The sequence below is a fragment of the Anser cygnoides genome, chromosome 6, assembly GCF_040182565.1.
Source record: "Anser cygnoides isolate HZ-2024a breed goose chromosome 6, Taihu_goose_T2T_genome, whole genome shotgun sequence".
NCBI classification, from domain to species: Eukaryota; Metazoa; Chordata; class Aves; order Anseriformes; family Anatidae; genus Anser; species Anser cygnoides.
In genome coordinates, this window is record NC_089878.1 from 3,799,639 (window position 1) to 3,827,061 (window position 27,423).

At 38.3% G+C, this 27,423-nt stretch overlaps 1 protein-coding gene across 1 annotated transcript in view; it reads right to left on the reverse strand.

Moving 5' to 3' along the window:
* SLC39A10 (solute carrier family 39 member 10) overlaps nt 1-13,684 on the reverse strand; it is a 120,404-nt gene extending 106,720 nt beyond the window's left edge. Inside the window, exon 1 of the mRNA XM_066999939.1 lies at nt 13,551-13,684. The gene's annotated coding sequence lies outside the window, so the exon portion shown is untranslated. The remainder of the gene's footprint in view (nt 1-13,550) is intronic.
* Between the last annotated feature and the right edge of the window lie 13,739 nt (nt 13,685-27,423).

The window sequence follows — 27,423 nt, forward strand, 5'->3', positions numbered from 1 at the left end:
TGCTAATCTCAGAATGCCCCATGACTGCAAATGACTGCAGGCTGGGAAATACTAGTGCACATATACATACACTATACATATTACTACATTCTTCCCTTGTCATCACAGAGAGAGAAGAAATCACCTTCAGTATAGCCTAGTAAAGCCATACTACTTTCCTATTTTCGGCAAAAGGTATTTAGAGAATATTTTGTATATAGGGAATATAAAGATTAATGATATAATGATGACTAAAATTCTTCCTCTTGTCACCTCTTTGGCAAGGAGAATAGTTATCTCTACATAACAATTTTCTACATAACATATCCAAATTCTATTAAACACAAAACCATAAACATTTCCTTCAGGAAGGTCTTAAGGAAAAGCTGTAGGGAAGTGGGAAGGCCTATCAAGGAAATTGCCCCTGTGTGCTAACCAAATTTTGCTACTCTTTGTTTAGACATCTGCCACTAGCTGTTGTCAGAGACTTTTGATCCATCTCTCTGTGTGAGCTCAATCTTATGAGCCTCTGATCACAGAATCTGTTTGTAAAACAGCAGCAGCAAGCAGCGATTGCTCAGTCTTTCATGAACTCCAATAAGATACTATTTTCAGATAAAATCATGCACATATAATAATAAACTAGATAATAACTATAAATGTCTCTGTTCTATTTCAGCACCTTAATTAACTAAATATTCTTTAGAAGAAGAGAGATTGGGTTCCTGCTCATTTTGTGTGCTTGCAAAGCATCCTCGTGTCAGTGGGTGGTTCGAGTGTACAAAGAATGCAGGAGCTGGCTTAGAAAACAGGTGGAGAGTGCCCATCTGCAAGGGATCAGTCAGCTCCATCTCCAGGAACATCTAAGGCTCAGTAGCTGGTACCAACACAGGCACCCGGCAGCACCAGCTCTGGTGATGGTTTGACATCAGGCAGCCCGTGCCCGTCCAGAAAGATCAGCCCCTGGAATTGGATTGTGTATTCTGCAGGGAGCTGGGCCAGAGATTAGGGCAGAAAGTTGATAGCAGGGAGCTGGCAGCTCTGGCTGCTGAGTGAGTGGGTTGATATAGCTGGAGCTGTCTCAAGGCAAATGGCTTCATTCCTAGCTATAATGAATTGCAATAATCAAACCTCAAAGTCGTGTGTGTGCATCACTGTTGCCAAATTAGATTCTGATAAGAACAGACAAGCTTCTGGTGCTGTGCAGAAAGAGGGTGACATTCCAGCAGCCCCTACTATTTGGATATTTAGATGCAGCAAAGACAGCACATTTCTAGTGTGAGCAGAGGTCACATACCTCTGGTATAAAATGACAGATATAAAAAGTACTTGTCTTAGTGACTTATCTGTGTTTATGTTAATTTTCTACAACAAGCTCTCTCTTCCCATTAAAATTCAGACAAATTCTTCAACGCAGTTCTACTAAGTTTCAGTTTGAAAATGGTATTTTAAGGTAATATTTATGCTGTCCCTGTACTACTGCTCTTTATGGCGTATCATTTCCAACAACAGCTTAATACGTCTCAGCTCGGGAAACGAAAAGAGCTGAACCTCTGGACTTCCTCTGTGAAGAGCTGGGGGGAAGAACTGGCTTGCCTAACATTTTCTGCTCAGAGAAGAAAGATTAGAGATGTCCGCACTTGTCTCTAACCTACAGAAGTCTGAGGTTCATCTGCTGGTAAACAGCATTAGATACTGCAGCAAAGTAAGAATGATGCAATACTTGTTATCAATAGAATATTTGGTTAAATGATGTTGAGTTTTGATGTGTCTTGAAAGTGTATAAATAAGAAAATAAAGTTAAAAGAATATAATTTTGGCATGGTTGAAAAAGGCAACAAGAGGAAGATATGCTTCAGTAGGGTATCTCTTCCCTTATATAAAATCTTAAACTTTAATTTTATTCTGGAAAAAAAAAAATCCAAGAGAATTTTCCAACGGTGATCCCACTATAGAACTTCTTCTGCCTCTCGCAAATGTAGATTAAAGTTTTATCCAAAAGGAAATTAAAATAAAAAGCAATTTTGCCTCAGAGAAGAAGAGCAGTTACATGTTTTAAACAAAAATGTATATACCACAGGGAATTTACTGGGGAAACACATATTTGAAACTTAAGGAGGAAAAAGCAAATTCAACAATGGCATATGTATCAGAATGTATGTATTTCTCCCAAATAACATTTGCTTGATCTCCTAATAAAAACTGTTTTTAGAGATTATCAGCAAATGGAAAGCTGACATTAGTATAGATAATAAAGACAGCGTATTCTGATCATGCCTTATCCACCACAAAACTATTACTCTGATAATGGGATTTTTACCGTTGATTCATATGTAATAAAACATACCTAGATTTTCAGTTTAATGGGGTTCTGTAACACAAAAAATCATGTACAAACTATTAGTCTATGCAAATTTTCTGTAACACAGCAGGTTATATTTCTCTCTGTTTATCTGGAGTCACTGATATTCAGTAATACTTTTGTGCTTAATGATCGTGCTTGAGTGCTCTTGGATACCTGAATACTTCAGTGGCATGAAATAAAAAGCAAGTGATATCCTAGTTAAACTTTTACTTTTTCATGGCTTTTTTTTTTTTTTTTGTGTGTGTGTGTCTAAATTCTGGTTTTAGTTATATTGAGATAACCTCACTTAGTTGTTGAGAAGAAATGTATAGTTCTGAGATGAGGCATTGTTCAAGTAAAATGAATTGTGATGATCCATTGTTAGCCATTCTCTGACTCAGAAGCATTACTTTTATGCACTAAATCTGAAAAAAATATTTTAAATACATTCATCTTTATTTAAGAAATAATATACTTCAATTAGAAGGGTACCATGTCTATTAATATGATTATTGATTACAGTCACAGGTATAAGCATATTTGAAAATGCTTACTGCCTGGACCAATCCTTAATTTCTTTTATCTTTCTAATTTTATATTGCCCAAGAAAACTATTTGGAATTAAAATGACTAGACAGATTCTGATGAAAATACTGAAGTATGACTTATTGCCCTTCTTGGTTAGTCAGATAAACTGCAATCAGCACCTGGAAAGACACAGGCACTATATAAAAATACCAACCTTTTTGCTGCATTGTTTCTAAAAGTTTGTAAAAAAAAAAATCATTTCTAAAAATCTTCAGAAGCTGAAATTTCTCATTTTGAGTTACAGACTAAAAAAACCTCTAGTGTCCTGAGAAATAAAGGTTGTTACTATTCCGGCAAGTGTTAGGCAGTGCCAGTCATGCTTGCAAATGATTTTTATGTTATACCATAACTCTGTTGCAATGCTTTTTAACTCAGTTATGATATATTGTGAATCCAATCTCACGGAAGCTAAAGAAATGGTGAAAACAGCCAAATTATATGGCATAATGGCACCATTAGTAAGTATCTAAATCCACACTTCCTTTTTACACTTCTGCAGTACAAGCAAAACAACAAAACCAAAACAAACCGCTGCTGCAGGCTAATGTAGCCTAATACACAATTTTTGCTGAACAGAGTAGAACTGTACCACAACAAGTCAGCCTTCACCCAGACAAAGGCTTCCTCTTTCATATGCATGAGGGTCAAACTCTATATTTAGTCTTCAAGGATAAAATGCTCCTATGTCAAACGTGCTGGTACTGAAATCTGAGCTAGTCCCTCATTTAGACATGATGTTACCATCCTTGCATCAGTGATATATACACACTTCTAGACATGGCAGCATTACTGGAATACGAGGTAGCAACAGCAGACACTCACGAATTTGAAAACATCAGAGATTAGCTTGCTTTTTTATTATGCACCTATTTTATAAGAAATGTGTGCCTGCTCCTGCACCCACGGGTCGTTATTTTACACTTCCATCTGAGGCACAGACGTGATTTAACCCTGGCATCACCAATCTGAAACGATAATACTGGTCAATTAAAAGATCTTTCCACCCTGAAGAAGGACAATGTCTTTCACAGTGACAGTGAAACGCATTTGCAAGAATGCAGGCTTGTTCAGGGAGGCAGGAAATGGACCATCCTTCTCTCCGTTTCATTCTGTGTATCCCATCACACCCCGCGCTCAGTCTGGAACATTCTGTATTCTTACCTAAAGGTTTTCTTCACTGTGGGGTGCTCACCAGTTCTGGGCTGTGCTGCTGCTGATCCACTGGGGTATCTGATATAGTTGTGTCTGGCTATACATACATAATATTCCTTTATTTCATATTATTACTTTTATTTACACATCAGTTTCCTTTTAGTGGCCACTTCTTGGACACCCTCCCTGTAGGCTCGCTGAGCATGGCAAGTGCTGTTAGCCTGGGTAGGACTGTAGTTGAGTTACCTCAACTCTCCTCTTTGCAATGAAAGAGAAGGGGTGACAGGACTCCATACTCAATACGCTTCTTAGTATCACGGTGACTGTACCACCAGACTCTGCATCAACCAAGCACTTTCAATGACTCAGAGCCGCATCTAAACTATGCGAGTTTTCTCTCTATTGTTCATCTAAGATATTGTCCCTCCACTGTATCCATCGTTTCCCTCTTCCTTTCTTTTTTGTTTGAAAGCTCCTTGCATCAAAGAACTGCCTTTTGGATTTTATTACTTCAACCTGAGTCAATGGCAAAATTGTATTTTATATCTCCATTTCCAGATTCAACATTGACTTCAAAGGGAGGAGTGCTTCGCTTCCTGTGGTTTGCTTGCACCATTTCTCTGAACAGAACTGAAATAGAGTGGCAGCCCCTATTGCTGTTAGATTCTGAGTAGACTCATTTGGGTAAACAAAATTCCCTTAAAAAAATACAGATTACTACAATAACTACAGAAGTTTGTGTTGTTGAATACCACACTGACATTACCTCTACAGACTCTCCTACCTTTCAGGAAGTCATAAAAGCCTGTAAATTGTTTTAGTGATAGAAGGTATTTTAGACAGACAATGAGGGAAAAAATGTTGAGCTGACAGATAAATAGCAAGATTGTGCCAGATATTATGGCTGTTTGCATGGCTAGCTGTTTGAGAACCAGACAAATGAGGCTGTCAGTTTTGTTACTGACAAGTGCATAATTCACTTCCTAAGTAAACTCAATTAGATGCATAGCTATGGACGGGGAAAGGCCTAAAGCTAGATTATGGTGCATAAAAGGATTAGAACCTGATAATTGTATAATGAAGAGTAAGCAGCTACTTCTAGCTTCTTAGGAGTAGCAAGAGGTGCTTGGAAAAGTAGTTATTCAGCATTAACCATGGACTACCTTTGTGACAGAACATTGCTTTCCATGATTTATCCAACCAGAGCACAAATGTTGTTAAATAAATGTCATGAGTTTAAGAAATATATGCAGCTTGCCATTTTGTTTGAGTTTAAATCCATCCTCTGCTGTATGGCTGGAAAAATCTTCCATACCTTCTCTTTCTCACAGCCTGCTTTTAAAGAGAACTGTAGTATTTCTTTTCATAGCACTCTGGCAGAGATCTGCAGGGTGTTGCATCAGAAGAATGCCAATGAAATGTATTTCCTATATTGAGCTGTATTTCCTACATGGCCATGTCTTTTGTGCCATGGTGAAATTCAGAACTGGCCCTATTTTTTTTTTCCAGGCTGCCTGATCATTTAACCTTTAGCAAAGGAAAAACAGCAACTTGGGATAGTTGGCTGGTGCCAATAAGCAGTAAGCTGCACTGCCACATATTCTGCCAGTGACTAACGGTGATTTCACGTCAGTGGAACTAAGAGCACATGAACTATGATGATATAGCACACATGGGATGTGTAACATCCAGGCACATGAGAAGTGAAGAGATAAAGAACAGAGAAAAAAATGGAGTGGAGCAGAAGGGACCAGGTCTCAAGGTCCTGTGGGAGCACAGCGAAGCTGGTCAAGAACTTGGGCGAAGGGCTGAAGGAGAAGATAAAGGACCAGAGCCAGGAATAGAGAAGGGCAGCCAGTCTGTCTGGGAAGGCAAAGACAGGCTTCAAGTTGGGATGGAGCAGATGAGTTTACAGCTACTGTGGCATTTCAGCTCCTACTGCCTTGTACTGAAACTGGGCTCCAGACTTCTCATATACATAAATACAGACAGACAATTGCACTTCTGTTGCCACCACTTTCTTTCCACGAGTCACTTCGTTACTTACAGATAGATCATCATTGTTTTGAGGTGTAACTTTAAAAACACACCAGGAGCAAGCCACCCACTATGCTAACGTATGAAAGATTAGGGGAAATTCCATACTTAGGGGAAATGGAAACATTTTCTGCAGAGCTTTAATTGCTGGCTGTTTGAGATTGCTTAGGGGCCTAAGACAGTAAATTAAAACCCAAAGAAACACATTTGTGGGAAGAGAACAGTAAGTATCTGTTATATGCAAATGCATCACACCTTTGCTCTATTTCACTGGCTATTATTTCCATATATATCTGTGTGGAGCAAATATAAGAACTACATAGCATCAAAAAAAATCTAAAAATGTCTTCTTATTCTTATGTTGGAAACTTGAACTGAGCTGAGGGAGAGGATCACATGGTGGAAACAGGTTCCCTTGTAGAGAACACAAAAGCCAAATTATTCTGGCACACAAAGCAATAGAAATATTTCTCATTTCAGCTGTGAAGAGCAAAAAGAAAACATTTGAAAAATAAATCTAATCCCAATTGAATTGGATTTTCTGCAGGGGCGTATAGAGATTTACATATTTTTTTTGAGGAAAATTACTTTTGAAAGCCACAAACTATAAGAACAGAATGCAACAGATTGATTATGCAAACAGAGCTGTCAGAGAACCAATTTGATCACAGAGGACAAAATTTTAAAATTGTTTTTACTCACATTTAAAGAAAGACTTTCAAAGCAAATAGCACGGGGTAGTATTACAGATACAATTAACATTTGCTTTGAAATATCATCCATTTTTCTTGCAGATTTGAGACTGATCCACTATGGATAAGGGTACATTTGAATAGGGAAGATAGGTCTCAGCTGTAAAATTTAGATCTGGGTCTGAACTAAGATCAGACATGTTTAGACCTGAGTTCTGAAACAGAGAAATAACATTTGTTTGGGAAGCCATGATTTGAATGCACTAGATTTTGATGGTATTCATACTCAGACAAGTTTGTGCATAATGTGAATATTTCAGGACTACAGGACCATAGTTAACTCACACATATCTCTATATGCAACATGCAAAATACACCCCCAAATATCTGAAAGTTGCATCAGTTCAGTAGCTTAAAAAGGTTTTTGTAGTCTTGACTTCTGTCCACAGAATTTCACTGCTGGTTCACTTAGGGAAATTTAAGATTCCACTGAGGCAACACAGTACCTAATGCCAAAATATTAGTTAATCAGAAGTACAAGAAATAGCTTTTTTTTTTTTTTAATAGATTCTTAATATTTTGTATTTCTGCAATACCATCAGAAAAATTATTCTTTCACTTCCTGTTCAACAAATAATGCTCTAGATGGTAAAATGTCTGCTACACAGTGCATTTAAATGACTACAACCTATTTTTACCCTGAATTGAAATGAGAGACAGTCTTGCTAAAATATACAAATAAGTACTTAAAATATCTGCCTCAGCATTTTACAGAAAGCTGTCATATGGAGAATATTGATATTTTGCTTCTCTTCAGTTAGAATTAAAAAAAAAAGCAAGCAAAAAAAAAAAACCAATCAACAACAACAACAAAAAAACCAAACCCCCAAATCAGTTCATTCTCTATAGTGCCAAAAAAGCCCTGTGAAAAGCACTCTTTTGCAGAATTTGGAGCTCTTACAGGAAATCCAAGTAATTTTTTCAACCCTATATCAAGAAGACAGAAGAGCCATCCACTGCATAGCGATAGGAGAAGACACCCACCCCAGATTCTGAATAGCAGCAGTACAAAGAGGAAGAGACATGCTCTGCCTTTATCACCTCCACTCGTCCTGTGCTCCCAGTTACCTCCCACTCCACAGTCCGAGTGCTTTGCCAGCTTTTCATCAGACTTCCTCTAGGCCTGCTGGCCACTCATCTGTTGTTACCATGTCTATATAAATATGTTTTGTTGCCACTTCCAAACAACTCAAAGACCAGAGCAGCATACCCATCCTGTTTGTCTTCCACAACATAGCAGACACGTTTTTTCTTCTTCTAATCTCATCAAGCTTCCTTCCCTCAGTATCCCTTTCATAAATTCACTGCTCAAAATGGTCAAGCCTGAGGGTTTTAATGACTGAACCCATTAGACTCAAGTTTTAGAGAACTGACCCTCTGTACCAGACCCTTATCTGAATGCTGTCTAAACACAGCACATAAACCCAAGCGTTACATCTCCACCACTCAATGGAAAGCCAGGCACCGAGCTGGCGGCACCAGCACACTATTTCTCCAGATACTGAACCACAGCAGCAAAACCTTCAGCTTGTCTTCTAGACTTCACACCTTCTATAAAGATTAAGAATCACTGATTTAAAAAAAAATCACAATTCAATGCTGTCTGAAAATGCTACCTTATGGACAGAAATAAGTAGTAAGAAATTAATAACTTAAAATTCTGGCCTTAGTAGTTATTTCCAAATTATAAGAAATGAATAACTATCACCCAAAATGTTATGCAAGCATAAAATGATCAATATTTAAATATAAATAAAAAATATTTTCAGAAAGAACATACAAAATGAGGAACAGATTAATTCAAACCCAAACGAGTTAACGGCAAGTCCATGCCTATTGACAAGTGCTTTCATCAAAAGTACATTGCAGAAAGTACGTTACAAAAGAACTAAAATGCCTTTACTACTGGTCTGAAGGCCCTCTCTATCTTTAACCCTGTTTTAAAGAGATATTAGGGCTACTGTTTCTAGGTACATTCAGCAGAAGCTCCTTTTACCCCTAAACATTAAGAGAAATCAAATGCTTCTATGTGTAACAACTGGTTGAAATATAGAAAAAGTGCACATGATAACAGAAGTGCTTACATGACTAACAGCAACGGAACAACTGCCTGCCTAGGTCAGACAATGAACGCATAGGGTGCTGTGTCGAAACTGAATTAAATCGGTGGGTTTGCACCATCTGTGTTATCCTAGAACCTTTTCAGTGACTTTAATTTTCAGGGAACTTCACTGTGCAAATTTTGTGCCTGCATTCAGAATATTAGTATGATGACAACATGATGTAAATTTTTGCTTTTAAATTAATGCATAAAAATTCTTTAGGATTCATCTGAAAAAAAAGGTGAGATTGATAGTATCAGGTTCAACTGCATGTAATTTTCCTTTCCATATTATTGGAAACCATTTTGCATACCACTGCACACTGTTTTGTGTATTTTGCACTCTGTCTTAGAGAAGATACCTTTCCACAATGTTTGAAGCAATTCCTGTGAGATATATTTCTGAACTGTCTCTCTTGGGCACCATATAGTGTAAGTAAATTTTAAGATCCTCCAGTGAAAGACAGTTTAATAAAACACCTTATGGACTACTAGTGTTAATGAACAATGAAAAATGACTATAAAGTGAAGTGAGACAGAATTATATTAGACGAGGAAAAATAACATACATCATCTTTGCTTCAATAGAATCTGTGTACGGACATTGGACATGGTGAAAGTCTCCATTACATTTTATTGTGGATACCCATGCATTGGTATTTACCAGGGAGCAGCCAACTGTTCCAAATGTACACTGCAGCTTGCACTAGCTTGCTATTCTGCACTTACGCCCCAGCACAAAATACATTTAAAACAACTGATACAGAAGTTACCAATAAAAATCTACACATGTGCACAGAATAGATGCAGGTTTGTTCCCTTCCTTTGCTATACCTAGAGTCACAGGATACTTGTGAATGAGCTCACTGTGCACATTGCTCTTCAGCCTCTCCAAGCTGAAGAATGCTTAGCTAAATTGTGGACTGCATGATTGTTCAGAGTAAGACATTTGCCAAATGAGTAGCACGTGAAATGGAGAACTGATCTTAGGGGAAATAATGTGTAAGAGGAGTACTGCCAGTAGAAGACAATTTAAAATATTCATAAGGCTACTGAAGAAGGTGAAACGAAAATTTCATGAGGATGAAGACAAGCGTCCAATGGAGAAAAAAACCTGTTACTGTTAAGCCAGTTGCTAGAGTGAAAAACATACCAGCTGATTCCACTAAAGACCATGCTTTATATATCTTGTTTCAAAAGCATTTGTAAGTTTTTATATTCCCTAAAGGATTCTTGTCTGTGTGTGCGTGTCTGAGGGAAATCAGCAAGCAATTCAGCAGACTGTCATTCCGTGTGCAAGACAAATGTAAGGCTGGAATAACAGATTAGTGTAGGCCATGGAAAAGCCTGCAGCATAGACTTGCTCAGGTCACTCAAATCTCCGCCAGCGCATTACATACTTAAGGAAAATGAAAAAGAATTCCCAAGCTAGAAATTACTCACAAGTACGGATTTGGACAGTGATAGCAAGGCTTGTCTTTTTGAAGGGGTAGTGGGGGAAGAAGCACAGAAATTGCAAATGGAAGAGGCGCATTAAGACAGCTATGATGGGGTAGGTAAGAGCAACCCCCCAGTCTGGATGGCACAAGTCAGCCCAAGCCCCGTGGCAGCAGAAGCTGGGAAAAGAACGGTGGGCAGCGACTGCCTGTGAGCTGGAGAGGCATTTGGAAAAAGCAGCAGCAGGCATGCAGCCCACTGCGTGAGAAGTAACCAGTTTCTGCTGAGGAACCTCACCTACATCTGATCTGGTCAGCTGCTATCACGTTAGCCACCAGAAAAGCTAAACCACAGCTGTGCAGTGGTTGGAACAATGCAGGGCTGTGTGCATGGACCAGAACAAAGAGCAGCACTGCCAAGTCAGTAGGGATGTTTCCTCCCCCATGGTTTCCATGTCTGTTCTGAGCCTTGGAGAACACATTTGCAAACCGACACACAGCACAGGCAACTCTCTCCAGCACCTCAGAATCTCAGCATTCCCTATCCTGAAAGACGATGGCTATTAAAAAGATTTTAAATTTGAACTTTGGAGGTGCCAAGACCTCAAAACTCCAATCAATCTCATGGGGTAGAGCAAATAAATCTTCCTAAAACTGTATTTACTTGAAAAAGAATTGATTTACAAAGCTGAGATTGCTTATTTTTCACCGCAGACTGACAGACTTTCTTTCATTCCATACTATTACGAGTTTACCACAACAATGTTACTGTTTTTCCTTTAAATGAGGAAAAAAAAGCATGAAATAACAGACAAAAGACCCACTTCCTTCTTTTCTCTCTCATGTTTCTTGGAAGTCATTTGTATATTTTCTCTTTCTTTTTTTCTTTTAATCTTTGTGAATTCAAACTTTCAAGTATATAGTAAGAAATCCTTGTCCTGCTGCTGGTTGCAGGCAAGTGAATTTATCTGGCACGTACACTATCAGAAGGTTAAATCTCTGTCTTCAAAGGTGTGATTTCTGTGTGAGCAAGCTCCTATTCCCATTTCAACTGGCGCAGATACAGGACCTACCTCTTAGGAGAAATCTGAAGATTAGAGGAAATACTGCTAATTTAGAGAACACTTAAAGATTGGAAAAATAGTTGTAAAATAATTAATCAAGAAGCCTAAATAGAATAAGGTATTTTAATTTAGACATTTGATCAAGTCTAATTTCATTTTCATCTGCTGGAAGTTATGAGTACCTATTAGAAGCTTTTGCATTTTGTGGAATATAATATCCAGAGGCTATGATCAGAAGACCTGGATGCAGGACTGAGAGTCTATTTCCCATGCCGACACATGCTGTTCTAGCTCTTCAGATAAAATGTTGTGCAGGAGAAAAGCACTATTTGTAATAATCACAAGAATTAGAAATAAGTTATGTTAATAGTTCCCCATCTGTCACGAGGGTAGTAAACCTTAATGAAAATTAGAAATATGGTTAATTGAGATGCTTTCACTCTTTTGCTACTAAATAAAGTTATAATTTAAAAGATACCCTGAATAAACTCTCAGTTAAATGTCAGAACATACTCGTGCATCAACACAAAATTTCCAGTGTGTGTGCGCAAAAGGTCCTTCTCTTCATGCCATCTCCTTAGCCTTCAAAAATAAGCACAAGCAACAAAGCCATGAAATTGTGTGAACCCAAGTCACCTGTGCATTCCGTTAGCCCTTCAAATGTGTTTTGTCAAAACCCTTACAAATGCAGGGATTAAAACCACTGAACTTAAGGTATTACAGAAAATACACATATTTGCCAAGTTATGGTAACTGCAATAGTTCACCTGAACATGCCAAACAGCCTCTGTGCCCACCAAGTGCATTGCTCCGCTTTCTGCATTGAAGCATTCCTTTGGCACAAAAAGCTCCAAATACTGTGGTGGCGGAAGGCTCAGAGCGATCATATAATTAGCGCTGATACCTTTTACATGGCTATTTTACTCTAACAAGGAGGAGTGCAAATGGAAGAGGGCAAAGGAAGAAAATGTGAAACTATAACAATAATTACAAATAAATCAGGGCTTTTTGCGAGATCCCAAACCGTGTTTCTTCTCTAATTACTACTAATTAGCATTAAAGGAAATGACTACGAAATGCCAGTTCCAAAGGAAAAGAAAAAAGGAGAGAATGGGTACTGGTTTCATTTTTCCTTTGAAAATACATTGATTATTCATTTCTAGTAGCCATTTCTAGACTGACTCAAAAAAGTCAATAATCTTTGGTTTGAAGTAAACCAGAAAACTATCAGTTTTTCTCTGCCTTTCCCACTTTACCTCCCCCTCTTTAATACCTAATTATATTTATAATTTACCTCCTTCAAATTTAGAAAAACAGTATATGGCTTATCATACATCGAGACATAGCCTACCAGAAAGGGTGGTTATCTTGTGATGTCACTTACTCTCAGCTTTTTCCCAATCCTTATCAGCCCATGAGATATGAAGCACTGAATTAAGGTAGAAAAGCTCACCATGAAACATGCACCAAACAGAAAGCAATCCTATAACAGTTATAGGGTCACAGCAAGAGTGTACACCAGGCTTCTCTTGCCAGCCCAGGACACTGAAGTGCCAGAAGCACTGCTGTGAGGAACCACTCAGCTAATCATGCTTTAAGACGCAAAGAAAAAGGCTGCTGACTCAGCCCAAACAAACCAACGCCCCCAGCCATGCTCCTCTTCCAGCAAGAGACAGTGACATTGTCAGCGAAGGAGGAATAATCTCTCCTCTCATACAGCCAGTCCCCTTTGATCTGCTCTCTCATTCAAGACATGGATTTGTAATTACTTACTTATTTTCTGATACCTTCCTTGTATCTGCTGATTAGGAATTGGGCCCTTGGGCTGGCACTTGTGCATCAGTCCATCACAGAATGATGCAGGTGATCTGCGAGGCCATTAATGGGGCCATACACCCAACAATGCCATTGTGACTGTCACTCTGGAAATCTCTGTCAGTGTGAAACACTCATCTCAAATGAATGATGGCATACCACAGATGATGGTGTAATGGGGAGTGGAGAAGTTTTACCAGAATACAGAAGTGTGTTAAAGAATCCTACTCTGCGAAACACTTTGAATCAGAGCCTTGACTTGTGGTCTAACATGCAACATACCTCTGTGTGGGGTTTTCTTGTTTCCTGGTTCCAAAAAGGAGACACCAAATTCTTGGGAAGGCAGACGTGCAAACACCAAGAGAATTCCAGGTTGATATCAATCCACCCAGGGTACTTCGCTGAGCTGCAGGTCGATGGGAAGTTTCTTTATCTTTTTAGCCTTGGAAGTATCAAAACACATGGTTCTTCTGGAAGGGGAAAAAATGTAGATTTAGTCAGCTAGTGAGAAAGAGTACATAAACTGCTGAGATCAAAATGTCAGTACAAGCACTTGATCTGAAATAGAGGGTCCTAATCACTGGAACTGATGGATAAGAAGAGAACCACTTCACATCTGACAAAGCAAAATGTAATTATTATGAAAGTGGTGATAGGGCAGGTAAATGACTTGCCCCCAAATTTAAAAAGTCAAACCTAGTTAATTATAGCTCAGCTAATAGAAACAGCAGTGATAAGACAGATTGGTGAAAAATTAATGAAGTCTTTAATGAACTTCATGGCAAATTACATAAATCAGAGCTAACTTAATAAAAACCCAGAAGATTTTTAGCAGCAATTAGATTTTCCAACTGCTGAAAGATAAAGAAATTAACTCTACTAAAATCCTCTCTTTTCTGAAAGACTCAGAACAACATAAAAGTAGTGGAAATAGATACTTTTTTTTTTTTGAGTTTTATTTTTAAATGGTCATTCCCAAAGCCGACCAGAGAGTGTTTGAAACCCCTGCATATCAAGCAATGAAGTCACCATTTCTTTTCTGGTGAATGTGAGGAAAGATCTGCGCGTGCTATGTAAACACATTTATAAAACAATGTGTTTCACACAGTGAAGTTTTTGCTGGACTTGCAGTAAGAGATAAGCGGACTTTGTAGAATCGTTTGAATATTTATTTTTTAAAAACCCCAAACCCCAGTGAGGAACAAAAGGCACACTTTAGTTTTCAGAGACAAGTCAGCTTCCAAAGACCTCAGCAAGATCAAGGTTCCTCACAACACTACTGTGAGAATTTTACATTAAATGGCCAAGTGGTTAGACATGGTTATATTTGGAAATAGGCAAAAATTTCAAAAAGGTTATTTAGGAATAGGAATATATATTGAAAGGCACAGCCAGCACTTTGAGCCAAATTTCCAGTACATGTCAAGATGCTTAGAACACTTAACTTTCCATCTTGCCTCTGAGACTCTACTTGCAATTAAATCATGAAGAATCATATGTTGAAAATTTATTTTGAATTCAGAGAAGAGCCTAGGCCTCCTTCAGGTTCTTACAATTTATGTTAATTGTGAGTTACTAGTAAGGGAAGGGGGAAAAGACAAAAAAAAAAAAGATTGTACCCTATCTTCTAAACCACGCCAAGATGGCTTGGGCCAAATTAGTCACATGAGAATCACAAATGAAGTCATTAAAAAAGCCTGGTGATTTTCTGAATTTATCAAACTAGTGAAAAGGAATAGTTCTCACTCATTTTTAGAGTTGCAGAAGTGTAGCAGAAATAATATTCTAAACAACAGCTATGTCTGAGCCTACACATACGTAGAAAACCGTTAGAGGAGATAAGGATTTCATAAAAGGATGAATGAGGAACAGAGTTTGTGGCTTGCTTTAAGCAAGATGGCTCTGAAGTTGAACTGTAAGGCCATCATATAATTTATAAACGCAATGACCAACTGTTATTATTTTTTACAAACATTTTTCTTCCCCCCTAAATTCATTTTGTCACTCTATACCCTCAATAGCACCTGCAGTCACAGCATCAGAGATCCCCTAAGGCTTCCACATCTCCAACAGCAACCCAGCAAACCCCTGCTCTAGCACACTGCCTGAAAAGCCAGTACCTTGTAGACAGGCATAATGAAAACTTACCGTGTAACTCCAGCCCTTGTGGTTTGCTGATGATGGCTGAATTCACCAAATAATAGCCAAAGTATTTTCCCAGAGTACTGTACTCAGTTAAAAATAGCATCACACAAGTTGCCAGTTTAATACTTCCAAACCAATGATATCCTGCCTTTTTCATCTCTCACTTAAAAAAAAAAAAATTTAGTAGCTTGTTTTCAATTTGTTGTTTGGATTGTAAATCAAAATTTTGGGATATGCCTAGCAATTTCCTATTTGCACTCCGAATCACGGCATGAAGCCTAGACACATAAACTAATGCTCAGTACTTTAACATGACCTTGTAAGAAGAGAAGACTTGTCCAGACACTGAGAATCACAGACTGTTTAATAGATGGTGTTTAGATATTTATTTTTCTCTTAAACATTGACAAATCATCCTGCAGCCACATTGACAAGCAAGAATTCCTAAACACTAGGTATCTTGTGACCCTAGATTATGCAAGAGAGATCGATCTGTTTAGTAAGCATGGCACTGGCTGATGCAGCCAACCAGAGTAATAAAATGCAAGGGAGTAATAAAGAATAAAACTCTTTGGAGAACATCTCTGCTGGACAACAGGCTGCTCAGAGGATACCTGACTCTAGACAAAGAGGCTTTTGAAACTACCTCAGCACCGCTACAGGAAAGGAGACTGGAACAGGGGTTGTGCCATTCCTACTCCATACTGTGAGCGAGGCAACAGGAAGTGGAAAGGCAGAGGCTTATTGCGGATTTTGTGTGCAAAGCCTACCAGATGGAAACCAGTAAGGTCTTTCTCCTCAGAAGGACTGTACAAAAGTGCTTTCCACCCCAGCCAGAGCAGGGAAGGAGGAAAGTTTTCAAAACAGCAGTTCTCTTGCACATGGGGCTGACTTTCCAGCTGTTGCCCAGGGAGGCTGTTCTCTCTCCAACCTTGGCGGTCCCTCCAAGACCCGCTTGGATAAAGCCCAGAGTGACTCTGCCTCAACCAGGAGGTCAGATCAGAGATCTCCTGAGTTCCATACCGGCCTGAATCATCCAGCGATTCTGAGTACCCCTGGATTATCACTGTGCCCAGGCACAAATACAGAATTCTCCTTTAAGACTATCTTTGGTGCTTTCATTTCAAAAGAAGTTGAAAAAAAATATGTTCAAACTATTTGTATATAAATGTGAACAATTTGTGATGAAAGTGTGCTCCATGCAGAACTGTGCTGTAACTATGGCAACTTCCATTGAGAGAGACATCCGTTGTAAATCTATAAGGATCTCATTTTGAAGAGATTTAGTTGTACTAGTCACCGATTTATGAATATTCCAATCATGTAAAAAACACCCCAGTTTCTTACAGAATTGCTTTTAAACAGTGCAGCTGTGTGAATGAGAATGCCATCACCAGCATTTACACTGAACAGTTTCTAAATTTTATTTTACGATTCTTTTGCAATTTAGGAGTTGCAAAAATATTTTGGAGGCTACATTGGGATTATTTGGTTATAAAATCGTTGTAGCCTTACTTAGTCAGGCTTCACGCATTCCACTCTTCTTTGCCCTATTATATTTTCCATGTACAGGTGACTAGTCAGTTTGTCTTTCTTTAAATACCTTCATGTTGAACCCAGTGTCTCATGGGAGGAGAAATTCAGAAATAAAGGATGGTTCCTCCCGCTTAGTGCTCTGGCTCTGAGCTCTCCTTAAAATCATTAGCTATCTGCCGCCTCTCACATAAGGCAATGCTGGACCAATGCTCCCCCGTGGTTTCTGTCCACCTTGTAACCCTTCTCAGTGAAACACTGGCCTTCCTTTCTCACTAAATTTTGGTAAATTCTCATATGCCAGACTTATTTCCAAGGCATCAAACTCAGTGTTGAAGTTTAGGGCAGTTATTTTGTGCCTTGTTGACTGGCAGATCCACCTACTTACAATCACAATTTAGGATATGTAGAAATATGTCCTTAGAGAAGAGATTCAAATTAAATTTCCACACGTCCTCAAGCAGGCCTGGACTTTCATTTTGATGTGATACGTAAATTTAGTGTTTAATACAGGAATTGTAATGTATCTCTGAGCAGAAGCAAAAGTGAAGGACTCCCACTACTCTCCTATTAAATTTGTCCAATGGAAGACTACTCAGCTCTTCAGAGATGTTAATTTTGAACAACCTCTTATGAGCAAAACTAGGCACGTTATTTTAACGTACTTACCCACTTCTATACTTTCCTTCTCAATGAGAAAAAATGTTGTTTGTACAGCCAGAATACTCAATCCAACCTCCCTTTTGTGTTACTTCAGCACTGATGCACCTAAGTATTTATTCATGTCTTGAACCTTTTAATATCTCTTTAACAAATCAGATCAGGCTAAGGGAAGTTTCACGTTATCAGCTGCATCTTGCAGCCCAGATAACTCAGGTCTTATGTTAACCCTGCCTGTAGGTTACAGTTCTGTTGGATAGCTTCATGGAAAAAGAAGAAACGTCATAAATTTTGGAGGCAGTTATTTTCTTCAGCTTGCCAGGGGGCTAAAAGCAATTAGTTGCATCTCATCAAAATGCTTGTCTTTTAAAGAACATATACTTCTCAGATTTTCTCATTTATCTTCCATTTAGTTCAATGGTTTCAGGACTGTGAGTAGTATTTGAGATTTGACCTACACCTCATTTTTTAGCTAAAAACAGCCTTCTCCCACTGTGACCCTACTTTTCTAATGAGGTCATTCAGTTTTGGAAGAGGGCAGTATGAGACTTTGGGTATCTTTTTTCCCTTCTTTTCCTCCAAGTTAACATAGGAAAGTGAAGATGAAGATTTTAAAGCTGTAACATACATGGTGTGTGCTATGCCCGAAGAATGAGTACATCCAAATGTACCTGTGGCACTGGCTTCAGTCAGGGTCTCATTAAAGTTTATATGAGCAAACTTTCAAAGGTGTTCTCCAGTTCTGTCTCTTTCCGTTTTACCACTTTAGGGGATTATTTTTCACAAACTCAGAGCACTTCCCACAGCAATTCCCCCTTACCAGGAGAACTGCTGCTCAAATGCAGGCTGACATGGTTCTCTACCATATGTTTATGTGCAGCTGAACCAAGGAGAAAGACTGAAGGGACTGAATTGTAGTGGGTTGGCTGTACCTGGTTTAAGGTACATGTTAGACCTCGTGTTTAGTTCCAGTGTCTTTGGAATGTTCATCCCTTTGGAACGTGCACACGTTTTCCAGTGTTCCTGTAATAATGGAAGGTCTGTCTTGCTGTATGTCATTCCTTCTTCCTTTCATGGAAACAAAGTGAAAGGTGCACCCAGTTTGCAGATTGAAAGAATTCTCACTTAAATACAGATATGGTGGCATACACTAGTTATGAACTGGGACTCTGTTTTCCATAAACTCTATTCTTAAGTTTCTGAGAGCGACCTGTTCTTCTGCAGAGATAGGAACCATTTTGTTTTGAGTGTGGTTCATAGCACTCACACGCAGTGTTTCCTCATGGGAACCTCAACTTCTGTTTCTTTCACAGCATTAATAAAAGCCAGATCAAAAATACGTGACTGCCTTTTGTTACGGAAAACACAACAGTAATGCGGTTAAATTCAGCAGTGTGAGCAGACTGGATTGCAGCTGGTTAACTAAGCTGTAAAGCTGAGGGACAGAAGTAATTCCCTGTGCTCTACTGTCATCAGTCAAGCCAAGAAAGTACAAAATTATCTGGAAGAAAAAAAGTTTTGAGCTGTACTTTTAAAAACTTTCTTCTAGACATGGCCCATTTTTTCTTTTTTTTGTTTGATTTCCTCTTCCAGACTCTCCACATAAATGTATTCAGATATTTGTATCCGCTTTGCTACCTCACATTGACCAGTTTGCTGCTATATCTCATAAAGCTGGGCAGGAGGCGGAGCTGATCTGGCCGCATCAGTTTCATGTGGCTGCTCGTTTGCTGAAAGTCAGCAACCATAGCAGACAGTCGCATGAAATATTTAACTGGATACCTTATCGTGGCTATTGTCAGAGACAGATTAGGGATAAGCACAGTATACCAAAGCCTTCAAAGCCAGCACCTACAGTAACGTGATTACATCAGAATCTCAGATTTGCTAATAGGAAAACAAGGCAGTATTTCCAGCCCTCAATTATGAAAAAAGCCAGAAAGCCTGAAGGCATCTCTGTCAGGGTGCTGAAATACGCTAAAAACTCCAGGCTGCCTTAATTCAGACCTGGGAGTCATGCCCATCTTTACTACCTAATTAATTGTAAAGATGAGCTTGCAGGAAGTGCAATTATGTGTCCTTTCTGCTGGGTTTCAAGGTATTTGGCAAAGAGATAGGCAAAATTTTTATTTGCTGAGCAGGAAATTCATAACTCATAATTTCAGGAAGCTAAAAGTATTTTCAAAATTGGCAGATAATTTCAGACAAAGAAAGCAGAGAATTTTACAAGAATGTTTCAAATTTGAATGTAGCTTTCTTCAAAATAATATTATCCATTTGAAAGTAGACTAAAAAGAAGAAAACAGATTTAGGAAAAAAAATATTTTCAAATGTAATACTTCATTTGTTCCACAAACATCTTTGAGTTTTGGGAATATCTACACAGAATTTTGCATTTTTTCATTTCCAACATGTCTGTACTTCCCCTCTTTTAGAAATATTTGCAAGTACTTCACAATTTTAGGAAAAGAAATAAAATTGAAAACATGTTTTCTTAATTCTGGTATCTGAAAGCAGCATTGATTTCATAATGCTTTCCTCTAACCTCCCTGCAAAGTACCTTCCTGAACTGGTCATGTCTTCTGGTCTTTGGCTGAATACATAAGGAGATCACTACTACAGGGACAAGGATGGAAATGATTGTCAATGAGTGTGTTGTGATGTATATTCATTCACATGGTTTCAAGAAATGCCTAAAAATGTTGAGGGAAACACAACACTGATGAAGTGTTTTGATGAAGTACAACACTGATGAAGTACTTTGAACGTGATTTTTCTTGGTACAGCATAAGCATAGAAAAGTTTGGGGTTGTTGAAAGCAAATTAAGACTGGTTCTTCTATTCTTGAATGCAGGAATGTATTCAAATGTCTATTCTTTCAACGTTCTATTTGTCAGTCACCCATATGGTCTTTTTATGACAAAATGCAAAGGACACCTTCATTCAATGTCATGGTAAATAAAAGAAGTATAAGGGGTAAAATAACTTGCTTGGTATATCTGAAAAGTGGTAAAAAGTGCTGAAATAAAATTCAGTGATTTCCGTCTACTCATGCTTGTTCTCCCATGAATATATGAATTGGTTATTTCTAAAATTTTCATGTTAGTGTCACTTTAAATAATATAATCTGCAGAATCTGCAGTTTTCCTCCAAGAAATCTGAGTAGAAGTGGCCCAAACACAGACACATCACTGGTTTTCGGGCCTTGAATGCCTTAAGAATCTCAGAAGCAAGACAAAACACCCAACAACCACTCATAAAAGTAGGAATACTGTGTTGATTAGTAGTACTAGTATGGTGAAATAGAAATCCTAGAAAAAAAATGGCTTTGATTCTCCTGTTTTCTTATATAAAGCAATTTAATACCAGTAAAAAAAGGAGTTAACATTTTTAGTTTTCAACCGTTCATTAACGATTCTTTTTCTCTCTCCCCCTTGTGAGTAGGGTACTGCTATAATGTTAACATGCACAGCATGATGATTTCATTAAATGATTTGCCAAGACCTCATGCATAATCACCTCATTGAAAAATAATGAATAGTCATTTATGTCCTGTCAATTAGTAATGTACAATAACAAGGGCTGATACTGGTTTAACCCTTATACTGTCCTTGAGATGGTGAATGCAACGTGGTGGAAGGATGCTTTGGAAAAAGTAGACAGACTACCCAGTACATACTTAGAGAAGGCATTTTGGCCATTACGCATTAACTATGTATGAACACCTAATTAAAAATGCAGTCTTTTGTCATATATCACTTGTAAATCATTAACAGATAGAAATTTGGGTTTTATTTTATTTACTGAAGACATGTAATTGCCACCAGGCTTTTATCTGCTCACCTGCTTTTAGATTCTTTATGACATTTGAGATTTGTAAGATCTTACTTATCCTGGGAGAGAGATGATAATACTGCATTTGTACAAAAGGATAGATTGCTTTTTTCTTTGTATTGCATAATTTTCTGTTAAGATGCTGGTAATGAGCCTTTAATTGATACAGTCTACAAAAATCTTTGAAAATCTCAAGAAATGGTTTAATACTATGAGAAAGAAGAAAAAAGACAAATGAGTGCTTCCTGTGGTTGAGGTTTAGCATGTCTGATAATGCTTGCCCTTAGAAAGAATATGTAAGTACAGTAAATATGACTGTCTTCAATAAGCAAAAGGATATTTTCTTGACAAGGAAACAGGATAACTATCTTGAAAAAATCTGAAAACAACAAATAGAAACTTAGCTTGATCCAGCTGACTAACCCAAACACCAGCTCATAACTTGTAGCTGCTGCGTGAGTGAGCACTTGGTACTGCTACTCAGGGTTTAAGGGCAACTTTTCGGCAGCAGTGTAAGACCATATCCAAGGATGTACTCAGTCTCAAGGGATGCCAGTCAATATTAAATAGCTCTCAGCCATTTATTTTTTTTCCTGTGGGTTGAGGAGAGATTCAAAATGCTTTTGATGGATTCAGAGACTGTTTCGTATGATATTTTATTAACTTCTGCAAACTGTATGAAAACAATTCAAAATATCTCTTAGATAAAACAGCCTCAGCAAGATCTAAAGCGATTCAGCAATATCCCATATGGTACCTCATATGTCACAAAACCTGCCTGGATCTTGAAAGTTAAGGTAATTTTTTTTCTCTCTAGGACTTAAATCTGCATTACAACAAATCAAACAACACAAGTATGCTCTCCATCCTGATTCTGCATCTTGGAAAATGCTATTTTTATGTTGCTTTATGCTTACAACACTGTGAAAGAAATTTAATACTTATCTTCCAATGACAACTGCCTGGGGTCTTGAAACTCTCTTGATATTTGCAGGCATGAACCACTACGGAACTTGGCTTATGAATAATTAAGTACATAAAAATCTAGTTTCTATTGCAAATGGAGATAAACAACATCATATCAAAACACCTCAAAATACACTCTCCCTTGCTGGCCTGAAGTCTGAGATACAGATTCCAAGCAGAAGATTTAGGACAACCCTAATTTGCCACTGATTGCCAACATATATTTTTTCTTGCATTTACAGTTTATTCTTTGTGCTATCTCTAATGGCCTTTTAGAGAGAAAGATGGTAACATAGCTCTCAACTTGCTAAAGCATGAATGAGGAATAGCAAAATGATTTTTAATGTGGGAAATGTGAAGCCATATGGAATTCTTTTTATAGCATAAACAGCTCTTTTTACAGCCTTTCTTGTGAGATCTCTTATTAAATAACTTTCAATATTCAAAATGAGAGGACAACAAAACTCTATAGCAATCAGGCAACTCTGGCACAAAAACAACTGCTATTTCTGTAAATGGTGGGCACTGAGAGGCATGGCTAGAAATGACTGTGTATTTGACATTACTGGCACTTGATGCTTTAAACAGTCACATTTTCTTGGCAAACAGGTGCCCCAAAATATCAGACTACACTACAGTATATTATACAAAGTCACAACTGAAAAAACAATTTTATGCATTGGTATATTGCAGGTGGGAGGTAGCTGACATGGCAACCAACGCCTTATGTCCAGAATTTTTACTTTTCATCTACAAGTTTGAAGTGCACGGAAACTGATGAACAAAATTAGTACTGGTTATGACTGAAAACAAAAGATCGTGAAAGTGACTATTTCCAACAAACTTTCTTCTGTGCCTTATAAAAATCGGACCAATACCATGCAAAGGTATTGCTGAGCCATTAAATGGATAAATGGGGAAATGGAATACCTGAAGAAGAGGTTGCCAAAGCAACTCCAGGTAATAGGCATGCAAGGAACATTAATGAAGAGCTTCATGTTTCGATATAAACCTCATAACTGGACTGAGAACATACTGATATTATTACCTGGGAAACTGACGAACTTAACTATTAGCAGCTTCTTATTGGCAAGAAACATATCCAAATATAACAGCAACACCTAAACACAGTATTTACTGAAACTCAAAAAACCTTGCATGTTAAAATGTTAAAGTTATCTACACCATCAGCTGAAGCCTTTCATAAAATGGTATAATCCCCTTATGATCATCCCGCTCTTGCTTCTCCACACAACATGGTATGATCCCCTGCAGCTTTTTCTCAGTCCATCCTGACACATCAGCTGCTATGCAGTATAAGCTGAATTAGTTGAATTCTCACAACTCTACTGGCATCAAACTGTATTTTGCTTTACTAGTTTGTTATGCTTGCAAGGGAGCTGATAATTACTGAGATCACAAGGGCACCATCTAAAAACACTGTCACCTTCCAACTCAGTGGCACAAATACATTTTTCCTACACAAAGAGCAGAAAGCTTACTAACTATGCCAAAACTCACTTAGGGAAAGAATTTCATGTCTGCATGTGGAATAGTTACTATTTCTTAGGAGATACTAGTTACTTAAACATGGTATTTTTAGAAAGCATAGCAGATTGACCTATGTAATTATTCCACTATTCACACATCTTTGATGGATCTGCCTTTAGCATCATTTTTAATGCAAACAATTACACAACTACTATTTTCCCTGTGGGTAGCAGGACTGGCCATTAACTCAGAAACTTTCCAATGACTCCTGTTCAAAGTAACATTCATTCTGTAATCTCCACAGTTAGTCTCTCCAGTCCCCAGTTTCTTAGGCTCATCCTTTAGGTAGGCATATGCATTCTCTGTCTGTCATTTATCTGGGTGTTCTTTAATGGTGTTTCCCTCACCTTGTTTTTGATCACAAAAATGAGAGTACTGGACTTCTATAGATTATATGTTTTGGCTAGGCTAATCAGGATAGCTGGTAAGAACGTCCACTTCTACTTAGTCAACCTGCCTGCCACAGAAAGCTACACATCAGACTGATAGATCTTCTTGAGTTGAAAGAAAAATGACCAGCTAATTTAAGAGAGTGTTAATAAGGCTACCAAGAATCACTGACCGATTGGTAAAGCAAGGGACAACTCTCAACAGAACTGTTACCTTGCCTGTTATATGAATGAAGCCATCCTATATAGAGTTTCGTGGCAGCAGGCTCTAATTCAACAGTTCTATCAGTTTTGGTTTTCTCAGCTGGTCTCTAAGTGGGCTACTTCACACCTGTCCTGAACAAGAGCCCTGGTGAAGAAGAAAACAGGGAAACAGCTTGTCATCTGAAAAGATGTGTACGAATAACATGTCTTCATTATTCCAGCATGACTAGATTCTCTCTGCCCTGAAAATTCCCCACCTAAGAGATCACCTTGCTGCTGATTGTTTTTCTAACTGTTCTACAGTCAGAGGATTTCAGTGCAGTAGCTGCTTTCCTGTTTTCATATCTTTCTCAAAACATACCTGGTTAAAACCCAGCAACTGCCTCACTCTGGAGAATAAAAATTTTACACAGATAGCACTATAGGGACAGGAAGAATCAGAGCATCAGTCTTTTCATCATTAGAAGATGATGTTTGCTTACACAACAAGTGAGAGCTTGTGTGTGCAATCCGTAAAGGGAAATATATGCAGTGGCATAATCAAGGCTGTTCAAAACAACAAAAACAACGAAAAACAACAAGAGAGGTGTTTCAAAATTTAAGATGAAACAGAAAAAATATTTTGAAAAATATCACAGAGGAATAAATTGTTTAACCACTTGGTGTCGCTCTTAACTAGCGCTTGGGGCAGCTCAGTGCTTTCTGTGACAGCAGGAAACCTATCCGTGATAAGGAAACCTGACAGACCGGGGAGGATTTCACTGGCTGTATTTTAGAAACAAAATTCAGACGTTCAGAGATTTAAATAAACTGACCTAACAATTCTCTAGAGATTGCATGGTGGAGACATGTTTTGTAAGGACGTGCTGTTGCTGAGATAGATAATCATTTATATTGCCTGGGGTTTGCAAAACTTGATCTATTAAACCCGATTGTTTGTTTTGTTACCATCTCCTCTCTAGTTCTTTCCATGCATCATAGATATTGTAGGGTTTTTCCATTTATATTTGTGCATTATTTCCAATAGAAATTAACATGTTTGAGAAAAAAAATCACACACAAAAAAACACAACTCACTTAAGTCACTCTGGTTAGAGCATAACTGTGCTTTAGTTACAGGACTGGACTTCTTTGTGAACAACCTGTGCTAAATCCCTGGTTTAAAACTTTTTAGGATAACAGCCTTGAAAATTAAACTGGTAGCTGACTTCCACAGTCTTGCAGGTCACATTGCTGAAATAATCTGAACATATCAAACAAATGCTGACATGTACAAACAGCTACCTCTACTGCAGCCAACAAGCATCAGGCAGAACAACCGCAGGTATCCCAGCCATCTCAAACCGCCTTCGCAGAGCACAGGTGCTGCCTTACAGTGCAGCAGTGAGCTCTCCGAGCCCTGCCACGAACACATTTTTCCCACTTTTAAGTTACCACCAACATTTGGTTTCCATTAGCATCACTGGGATTGTTACTGCGAGTGAGATAACTATTTCTCAGCAGACACACTCCTATGGCTTTGCTATGCAGGCTTTGCCAGTGGGATGAAGTAAGGGCTGGAAGGGAAGGAGCAACACTGACCTGATCGTGAACTGCTTGAAAAATGGGAGTTAAGGAGACAGGCTCACTGCTGCATTACAGCTTCGTAATTCTGCTGTTTTCCAGGGAATTGACTTTCATATTTATTTCCCACAGAGAGAGGATCTAGAAATGTGGTATTTATAAAATGGCACAGTTGTATTTATAGTGTGGCTTATTAATGAGAATTTCATTATGGGATTTCTAATACTTGAATGCTGACAAGAAAAAAAAAGGTAGCAAAAACTTATGGGTGTCCTCTGCTGGTTCTGTTGGCAAGGCTCCTGGTGTTGGGTATTTGGAAAGCGTAACAGGCTATCCTGAGGTGAATGGAGAAAAAAACAAAACACAAAACAGACCTGCAGTGACTGCACAGCACTTCTCTCTGTTTTTCATCAGAATCCTATTAATATAGAGGAGGTATTTTTGGAATTTCTTGGCACAGGAAACTTCCATTGACCACTAGAGAAGTTTCACTGTCTGAAAGGCAGTAGGGTTGGGTCTGGAACCAGCTTTACTTTGTTTCCAGCTCATCTTCTCTCTCAGCACAATCCATTTTATTTATTTATTAAAGTTCTTTCTACTCATTCTGCATCTTTCGCACTGCAAAGAGTATTAGGAGAAAAGCAGCTTACCTTCCCTATTCCATTATCTCTTTTAATGCTTAATTCCATCTTTCTTCCACAGATTCTGGGCACCACGTGTAGTCATTTTTCCTGGCAAACAACAGAAAGGCAAACACTATGTCTCTGAATCAGAATAGCATTGCTGGTAACCCACTGAATGAGATGCAGAGCAGAAAAGAACTTGCCACACGGGACACCCCTCGCAATAGTACCTGTACTCTCAATTCTCTGCAATTGTTTGTAAGCTCTCCTCTTTTCTCAGTAAAATCTAATTTAACTTACTTTTTATCTTCAGATTTTCTCCTCTGAGTGTAAAACTTCATTCTATTTTAAGAAAGGGGTAGCAGGTAAAATAGACTGATCTGTTCAATGTTACAGAAGATTCTGTGGGTCAGCAAAGAAACAAGGTTTACTGAATAACAGGCTCCTACGCATCTTGGCTACCTTAGATTTCTGTACTGATTTTCACACTTCAGGTTCAGTGGACCTGAAATAAATCCAGCTGAAAGCTGCAGTGACCATGGTCTACCCTTTGTTTTCGTTTCCTTATTCTGTTTTTTGAAGTTTACTTCTATACAGAACCTGCCTTCTGAAGTTCTGCAGTAATTCAGTCAGATGTATGCCTGTATCAAGTCACCTCTGTAGTTCCTCCAACAAAGCTCTACAGTT